Below are 9,238 nucleotides of genomic sequence, written 5' to 3'. Positions count from 1 at the left end.
AATTTTTTTAATAATTGAAAAATATTTTAAATTTCGTATCAATTTTTGGTGTATAATTTTTAATATAAAATTAATTAAATGAAGGTGGAGGGATTCATGGCGGAGGAACTGCAGGAAAGGCTGATAACCCGAGAGGGGAGAAAAACAACGACTTCAAGAAGAAAAAGCCGAAGAAGTGCTATCTCTGTGAGAGTACAGAGCACTTGAAGGCTGCATGCCCAGAGAGGGTGGATCGTTCAAGCGGCGCTGGATCAAATGAAAAGCGGAAGCCGCAGGGGAACGTGACTCTTTGGCAAGAGAACCGATCACGATCAGAACCTGACCAGTAAGATGAGGACGTTGGTGTAGTGGCAGGTACCCTAGATCGCATGATATTCGATGCGAGCGTGGGAAGCAGTGTCAGAGTGTCTGAAGACGAACTGACGGATGAGGTCACACAGATAATTCTCATTTTATATTGTCTTAAAGGATAAAAAAATCTATTATTTTTATTTAAATTATATTTGAAAAACATTTATTTATTATAAATGTTTTTTTTAATTTTTAATAATTGAAAAATATTTTTAAAATTTATATCAATTTTTGGTGTATAATTTTTAATTACAAAATGTTCACGTGATTTTTTATTAGCATGAGGTGATCTTAATAAAGTAAAAATTTTATTTTTACTTTTTGTTTGAAAAATTCCATGTATTTGAATATTTTTTAATTTATTAATATTTTTTAACTTTAATAAATTTAAGTTGTTTTATTTTTTGAAATGATTTAAAAGTTACCTGCCTTTTCGCATGGCTACACTCGGCCTTTCAAATACAGTTTCCTCCCATCTTACCGACCGCGCCTATCTTTCTGACTCGACCTAACTTTGCATAAATTACAAATATGTCCAAAAGCGTCACACAATTAACTCGCGCCCTGATTGGACAATATTTTTCGACTGACTTTTCATTCAAAACACAAAATTGGATTTTTGAGCGACGGCGCGGAGAGGACAAGGTGCGCTGGCTGTATAATAGCAGTAGGGTAGTTTTAGATGTATATGCATGAATGTACGGGCGTGGGGCTCCTTGCCCTACCATATATTCAAGAGAGACCTCTCAGGATACAGTATGAGGCTTGCCCCGAGACTCCAAAGTGGTATGGCAGTTGGTAGCGATAGCAATCAGGTTGGGGTGGGTGTGACTGGGAGCGTCTACCACCATGAACGCTCCTAGGGGTCCTAGACCCACCGCGAGTGTCCACGCTCCAAAAGCGAGTGGCGCGTGCTGCCAATTGGCCAAACCGAATTTGCAGCCATATGCGGAAGAGTCGGTACAGTCCCGCAATACAGAGGTGCTCTTAAAGGGTAAGGATAGACAACTCCGTAAACAGAGGTTTCGTAACGCAGAGGCCCGCTACCGCAAGGCAATCCAAGAATTGGAGCAGCTCGAGTTAGTTGAAGCTCACGCCGCATCTGAATCAGGACTGATAAGAGTATCCAGTCCAGCTGTAGAGCGTGAGGAGAAGACAGAGGAAGATGATCCCGGCGAGCATCAACGACGATTCGAGGAGGAGACGCGTTGCGAAGGCCAACACGAGACCCACGGATTTGAGATTGGAATGTCAGGACCTGCGACTGAAAATACTGCAGCAGCTACACGTGCACGCGGTGCAGAAAGAGCCCGGATTAGGCGAGCTACCATGACGACCTCACAAAAACAACGGGCACGAGCAAAAGATGCGGAGAGGAAGCGAATTCGTAGAGCTAACAGATCCGAATCCCAGGTTGTTCGAGACCACGGACGAGATGCCGAACAAGCGAGGGTGCGACGGGGTCGACTGGAGCCAGAAAACTTCTTAGCTCATCAAGCATATGATCGAGACGCACAAGGCAACCTCGGATCCACCAGGACAGAGGAAGACAGTCCAAATGCAAGGATTCGCCATACAATGGAACACGAAGTTTGCAGGGAAGGCATGTCGAATGAGCAGCGCCAAATTGAGCGCGAACAAAATGCAGAAGCGCACAGATATCGCCGAAATGGCATGTCCGATCAACAGCGTCAACTGAGCGCGATGAAAATACAGCATCGCGGAGAGAGCACAGAGAAGCCATGTCTGAGGAGCAGCAATAAACAGAGCGCGAGCGAGATACAGCAGCGCATAGAGATAGCAGAAGAGGCGTGTCCGATGAGCAGCGGTAAGCACAGCGCGCCCGAGAAGCTACCGCGCTTAGAGCACGAAGGGAAGCCATGACGGATGAACAAAGGGTCAGCAAAAGGAGCAGGACCGGTTCCTCCGGCGGTCTCGGCAGTATAAGAAGGGCCTCGCACACCGCGAAAGTTTTGACCCTTCCACAGTTTCCGGGGGTCGTCACTACTTTACGCGTTACATGGACGACAACCGGGAGAACGAGCGTGTTTGTCACTACTGTAACGCTTGGAAGTTTCCCAAAGAGACAGACGGATGCTGCTGTCGTAACGGACTGGTGCTCGTTCCATCTTCGCGAACAGCACCTGATGCTCTACTATCACTTTTTGAAAATCCGACCTTCATGCGGTCAATCCGAGCCTACAACAACGTATTCGCATTTACGTCCATGGGAGCGTCGCGGTCTCGGCCTCTCAACGTCGACGAAAGCGTGACACGGAATGGTGTCTACAACTTCCGTGTACAAGGGTCAGTGTGCCACCGCATGGGATCGTTACTACCTCCAACATTCGGCCGCTCCATGTATGCCCAAGTTTACTTTAACGATCCCGACATGGATGCCCGTGTGAGAAGCCGTATGAACATGACCCAAGGCCTCGATCGCGCCGTTATGAAAACGATTGACCAGATGATGGTGGCGCACAACCCGTACACACAAGAATTTATCAACGCGCGTAGATTTTTGATAGATCGTGGTTGGGATGCGTATGCAGCAGCCATCAGGGAGCACGAACGACGCCGAGCGGCAGGGGAAGACGTTGATGACCATGACCCGTCGTTAGCCTTGAGTAATTTTCTTCTGGAGGGGAATCACCTTAAGCTGCGTCTGCACGTCACACGGAATGCGAACCCGGGTACGCATAACACCCCAACTGCATCAGAGGTGGCAGCCGTTGTGATCGACACAAACGCGGCTGAGCATCGGGATATCATCCTACACACGACAGGAGAAGGTTTCAAGCGCATATTTGAGACGAGCGTTACCTACGACCCGCTGCAGTACCCTCTACTCTTTCCGTACGGGGAGAATGGCTGGACTTCCGATATCCCGTACGCTGGTAACCCCGTCGATCGCCACGGTGACCCCTTAACCATGTCCGTTCGGGAATATGAGGCGTATCTGCTTTACGACCGGACGGTTAGTAATTGTCTTATCCTGCGCGGTGGTTGACTGACGCAGCAATACTGCGTTGACCAATGGGCCAAATGCGAACAAGAACGCCTGCGCTTCATCAAGAAGAACCAGCTTCAGTATCGATTGGAAACCCTCCAAGGACTCACAGACGCGTTGCGTGGCGAGTCTGTTGAAATCCACAGAATGGCAGCTGACGACGAGGCGGCCATACATAGGACTCGCCGTGGGAATAATACGGAGCAGGAGTCAGCGGAGCCAGATGCGGGTGAGGTTGGGCGCAAGATCATCATACCTCCGAAGTTTACAGGTGGGCCCCGCTACATGTACCAACGCTTCTTGGATGCCATGGCTATCGTCCGTGAAACAGGAGCCCCGAACCTGTTCATTACGATGACATGCAACCCGAACTGGCCTGAGATCAAGGAAAACTTACGCCGTGGAGAGAAAGCATCCGACCGACCGGACATCGTGACTCGCGTGTTCATGGAAACACTAAAAGCTCTTAACAAGGATCTCGATGAGGGTGTGCTGGGATTCAAGCCGCTCGAGTCCATGTAGTGGAATATCAGAAGCGTGGTCTTCCCCACGCCCACATACTGCTTATCCTGCGTCCGGAGGACAGCCCACTACAAAGGAAGACGTCGATAAGCTGGTGTCCGCTGAGCTCCCGGATAAAGAGAAGTACCCCGAGCTGTACGATACGGTGATTTCCAATATGCTGCATGGACCCTGTGGTCAACAGAACCCGAACTGCCCGTGCATGAAGAACGGAAGGTGTTCCAAGAAGTTTCCCAAGGCGCTTGCGAACGAAACGGTGATCACCCCCGACAAATACCCCACGTACAAGCGTGGTCGCCGTCCGGATGGAATTTTGTGCCATAAGGGGAAAGTATGGGACAACGCGACCATCAATCAATGGGTGGTCCCCTACAATCCGTTCCTGTCGCAGAAATACAACTGCCACATCAACGTTGAGGTTTGTGTCACGAACAAGGCCATCAAGATCATCTACAAGTACGTCTACAAGGGCTCGGACATGACGACAATCACGATTGAAGGCGAAGAAATTCGGGCGAACGAAATTCTTCAGTATCTCCTCGGGAGGTATATTTCTCCGGTAGAAGCTTGCATGCGGCTATTCATGCATCCAACGCAAGGATCAACACATTCTGTTGTGACGCTACCTATTCATTTGGAAAGAATGAGCATGGTTGCTTATCGCGACCAAGCGACGACCCCCCAGCTTCACAACTTGATTAACCGCGGGGACAGATCAATGCTGACGGAGTTTTTCAAGCTGTGCGCGCGTAACCCAGAAGTACGGCAAATCTACTGTACAAGGATGTACCACGGAAATACAGGTGGACGAAACACAGGACGTGGGAGCCGTACAAGAAGTACGTTGCTTCTCTGGGACGCTTGGTACACGTATCTCCGCAGGACCCGGAACGCTTCTACTTGCGACTTCTCCTGTGTAACCGACGCTCGCCTAAGTCCTTTGCGGATCTTCGAGCGGTTGATGGTACGGAACATCCTACATATCAGCAAGCCGCTTCGGCGCTTGGGTATTTGGAAAATGACGACGAGTGGATACATTGCTTACGCGAAGCCGCCGAGGTCAAGATGCCGTACCGGCTACGCCAACTCTTCGGCATCATTTTGGTTTACTCCATGCCTGGTAATGCCAAAGATCTATGGGACAGGTTCAAGAAGGATATGTCAGAGGATTATGCACGAAGCATTGAGGTAAGAGACGCAGACCTGCATAATGTACGCGAAGAGCAGGTGCGTCTTCGAATGGCGGAGTACAAGGCGTTGAAGAATTTGGCTGATTACTTGGTTTCGAACCAAAAGTCCCTCGACATGTACGGCCTTCCTCTGCTAGCCGATTACGACGATGTATCTGCTCAAGTGGACGACCCGGATACAGCGTCTGTTGATGTTGTCCAGCAAGAGATTGATGCATACCCCCAAAACGAACTGGAGCATGTTGCGGAGCTGGCAGACCACTTGAACAGCAACCAGAGGGATATTTTTGACCAAGTTATTGCTGCTGTGAGCACACCGGTTGGAGGAGAAAAGCTTTTCTTTTTGGATGGTCCGGGCGGAACAGGAAAATCGCTTTTACTCGAGCAAATACTCGCTCACGTTCGGATGCAACGTAAGGTTGCCATCGCGGTTGCATCGAGTGGGATTGCAGCCACTCTGTTAACTGGAGGTCATACCGCGCATTCAACATACCGGATTCCCCTCAAACTAACAGAGACGTCGACGTGCAGCCTTTCATGGCAGAGCCAAAAAGCCGAATCGATTCGTAGCGCGAGTTTGATCATTTGGGACGAAGCGCCGATGATGAACCGAGCTTGCTTTGAGGCTGTTGACAGGTCGCTTCGAGATATTATGAAGAACGATCTGGAGCCATTCGGTGGAAAGGTAATGGTGTTCAGCGGTGATCACCGCCAGATTCTACCTGTACTGAAGGATGCTACGCGTGCGGAGACGATTCAAGCTTTCTTTAAATATTCCCCGCTATGGGAGCATTTGCGTCAAGTGCGGCTGACCGAGAACATGCGTGTCCGCACCGCCCCAGACGCGGCCAGTGCGGCTGAGTTAGCGGAATTCTCTGAATTTTTACTTCAAAGTGGAGAAGGTCGTTATCCAGTCAACCATGAGATCGGTGATGGCGATATATGCCTCCCACGCGACATGTGTATAATCCCAGAACGACGGGTACCACAAATGACCTCTGATGAAGAAGACGCGGATATGGAGCCTCCCCCGTGTTTCAGGTTACTCCCTCCGGCGGACGAGAAACACGAGCGAGACTTGGACGAAGTTGAAGAAGACCGACGAGTCCGCAACGTCAACGCACTCATAGATGCGGTGTTTTCGGGCGTTGATACGGAGAATTTACCCGATGAATACTTCGTTGAGCGAGCCATACTAGCCCCCACAAATGCAAGTGTTCGGCGTATCAACGACATGGTTGCGGAACGACTGTCGGGTGAAACGAAGGAGTATCTCTCGGTGGACAGCCTCGAAGGGGTCGCGGATGCAAATATGTTTGAGCAGGAGTTCTTAAACTCTCTTAACTTCTCCGGTATCCCTCCGCACAGGATTGTTCTGAAGGTTGAAACACCTATCATCATGATTAGAAACCTGAATAGCGACGCAGGACTTCGCAACGGAACGCGGCTTTGGGTTGTGTCACTGCGCGAGAGAAGCATCGAGGCCAGCATTATGTCCGGGTCGTTCAAGGGTAAGAAGGTGTTCATTCCTCGGATCGTCTTTTATAGTGAGGACGATGACAAGGATCTCCCGTTCAAACTCAAGCGTAAGCAGTTCCCCGTGGTTCCAGCGTTCGCCATGACTATCAACAAGGCCCAAGGACAATCGATCCACCACGTGGGTATATACTTGGAATCACCGGTCTTCGCACATGGGCAGCTTTATGTGGCGTTGTCGAGAGTGACTTCGAGGAAGGCGATCAAGATTGCTGTAGATCCAGAGGCCATCGATGAGGACGGGAACGTACACACCAACAATATTGTGTACAGGGAGATCTTTGGAACGCGGACTTGGTAAGGCACGTAATACATATAATACATTTAGCTTTAATTTCGGAATGTTCTTTCATCCGCCGCAGCGCAGCGGAGGCGGACAGCCCACACTACACCAACCAACCATGCCCTAGCGTCTGCGAAGCGGGCGCCCAGACCGCTAGTCGCTCCGCTTCTAACCTTGCAGCGTGTCTGTCCGTCCGTCCGTCTGTCAATCAGTCCGTCGCACTCCCTGTCTTGCTGCTTTTGCCTGCCTTTCCGCATGGCTACACTCGGCCTGTCTAATACAGTTTCGTCCCATCTTACCGACCGCGCCTATCTTTCTGACTCGACCTAGCTATGCCAAAATTACAATTATATCCAAAAGCGTGACACAATTAACTCGCGCCCTGATTGGGCAATACCTGCCGACCTGCGACACTGACTGGATCTGTCGCACGATCAGACCGTCTATCGCTCCTCCGATTGGACGTGATGCAAACGTTTCTGCCGAGAGCGAAACACATCGATTGGATACAAACACCAAAGCGAGTAGTGTTGACAATTCTATATTTACATTTAGCTACCCAAAACCTGTCCTATGTGCATCAAATCGGGCACGCTAACCACCGCTTTTTGTAGGGGCTTTGCAAATATTATTTTTTACTTCTCCTGGCACTCTCCACTGTCAGCGTGCAAGAAGGCGCGCGGCTGCACCATCATTGCGCTCTCTGCTCCCGTGCACCGCCCCCGATGAATGCATGCGCGCACGGTACATAATTGTTTTAGTCAATTTATATTGCATGCAAAATATGTATTTGTTGGAAAATTTGATATTATTATTATTATAGCAAATAAATAGTAATATTATAAAACATTTGACTATTTTGCTTAAAAATAAATTCCACTCTTACAGTACCGTGCTATTGGCTAATATTTGGACGCAAGTAATCTTACCCCCCTAGAGGAGTGTGTTGTCCGTCTGTAACGTCTGTAACGGGCTAGGGTTAATAATCCTCACGCTAAAACGCGCGTTCTACTGGCTGCCGAGCGCAGCGAAGGCGGCCTCGATTCGCTAAAATTGCAATATGTGGTGTACATATCATATGTGGTCTACACATCGTACTTAAATGCACCGTTCAAATTTCATTTTGCCCCCATTTTCGAAACAGAAGCCGCGGAACGCCACGTTACTCGAGGTACGCTGCGTGTATGCACGTTAGTTTACATTAGTAGCTAGCAAGTCACACATACACAGGTTCCTGGGGCTGCTTAGGGGGTAGCTTATAACTTGCAGAATTTTATCCTGCAAGTAGGTAGCCGTGCTATGGGGATTTAGCTCCAGTGCCCTCTGGGTTCTTGGGGCTTTATCCCACCGCCCACTCTGCGCGAGAGCACATTTGGCACCTGGTCCATTGACCGCAAACCCGACAGCGAACCAGTTGAGCCGGTCGTTAATGGTTATTGATGGGCACGCACATTGCGTGCGTGCAGTTGGTCAGGAGGGGTACCGTAACTGGCCTCTTTTAACCGACAGATGGGATGGGGGCTGTAATAGCCTATCAATAACCAACCTTTGCAATTAACGGCCGCCTTTTTGGCAAAAGGATATCGCACCTCAAGCTACAGTACTATCCGGGGGCCCAACCCTGAAGATTCGACTGCACAATTTGCAAACTAAAACCGCTCCGGGCCTCACGGCCCGTGACTGTGGGATAAGTGATCGGAGATAACCTTGATGGGAGCAAGCAATCCCGGGTAGTACGCAGATGTCCCCACACCCTACTCTATGAAAACTACTGCTACATGCGGTGTACTTAGACTATGTCTAACGCGTCACGTTTTCGTGTTCGCAGACTTATGGCTCGAACTAAGCGGAAAAGGACGCGGGAAGAACTTGAGGAGGCCCTGCGCGAGAATGAACTGATCAATGCAACGCCCATGCAAGAGGAGAAGGAAGCACGGAAGCGACGTATGAACAAGCGCAGGAGGAAGCGCTGTGACTTGAACAAAGCGCTTCAAGCCCTCAGTGTGCACCAAGAAGATACGGCGGTTACGGAAGCTACGGAAGGTCAAGCTGGCCGTTCTGAAGAGCGGGAGGAAAAGACGGAGGAGTCCGATCCTGTGATATTTCAGCGCCGGTTTGCGGCTCAAATGGAGGCGGCGTATCAAGATGGAGCCGCTGGGGTAGCTTTATTTACGGTCCCTGTCATACCACAAGCTACAGTTCAAGAAGCGGTTCCGGTGTCGGCAGCGCAACGAGCTCGCGAAAGACGAGCTAACAGGACATTGTCTCAGACAGATCGTGACCGGACACGCGACGCACAAAGAGCTCGCACGAGACGAGCTAACATGTCTCACTCGCAGCAGTACC

Source organism: Phytophthora infestans, genomic scaffold (assembly GCF_000142945.1).
Source record: "Phytophthora infestans T30-4 supercont1.15 genomic scaffold, whole genome shotgun sequence".
In the NCBI taxonomy this organism is placed as follows: Eukaryota; Oomycota; class Peronosporomycetes; order Peronosporales; family Peronosporaceae; genus Phytophthora; species Phytophthora infestans.
This window is presented reverse-complemented; position numbering follows the sequence as displayed.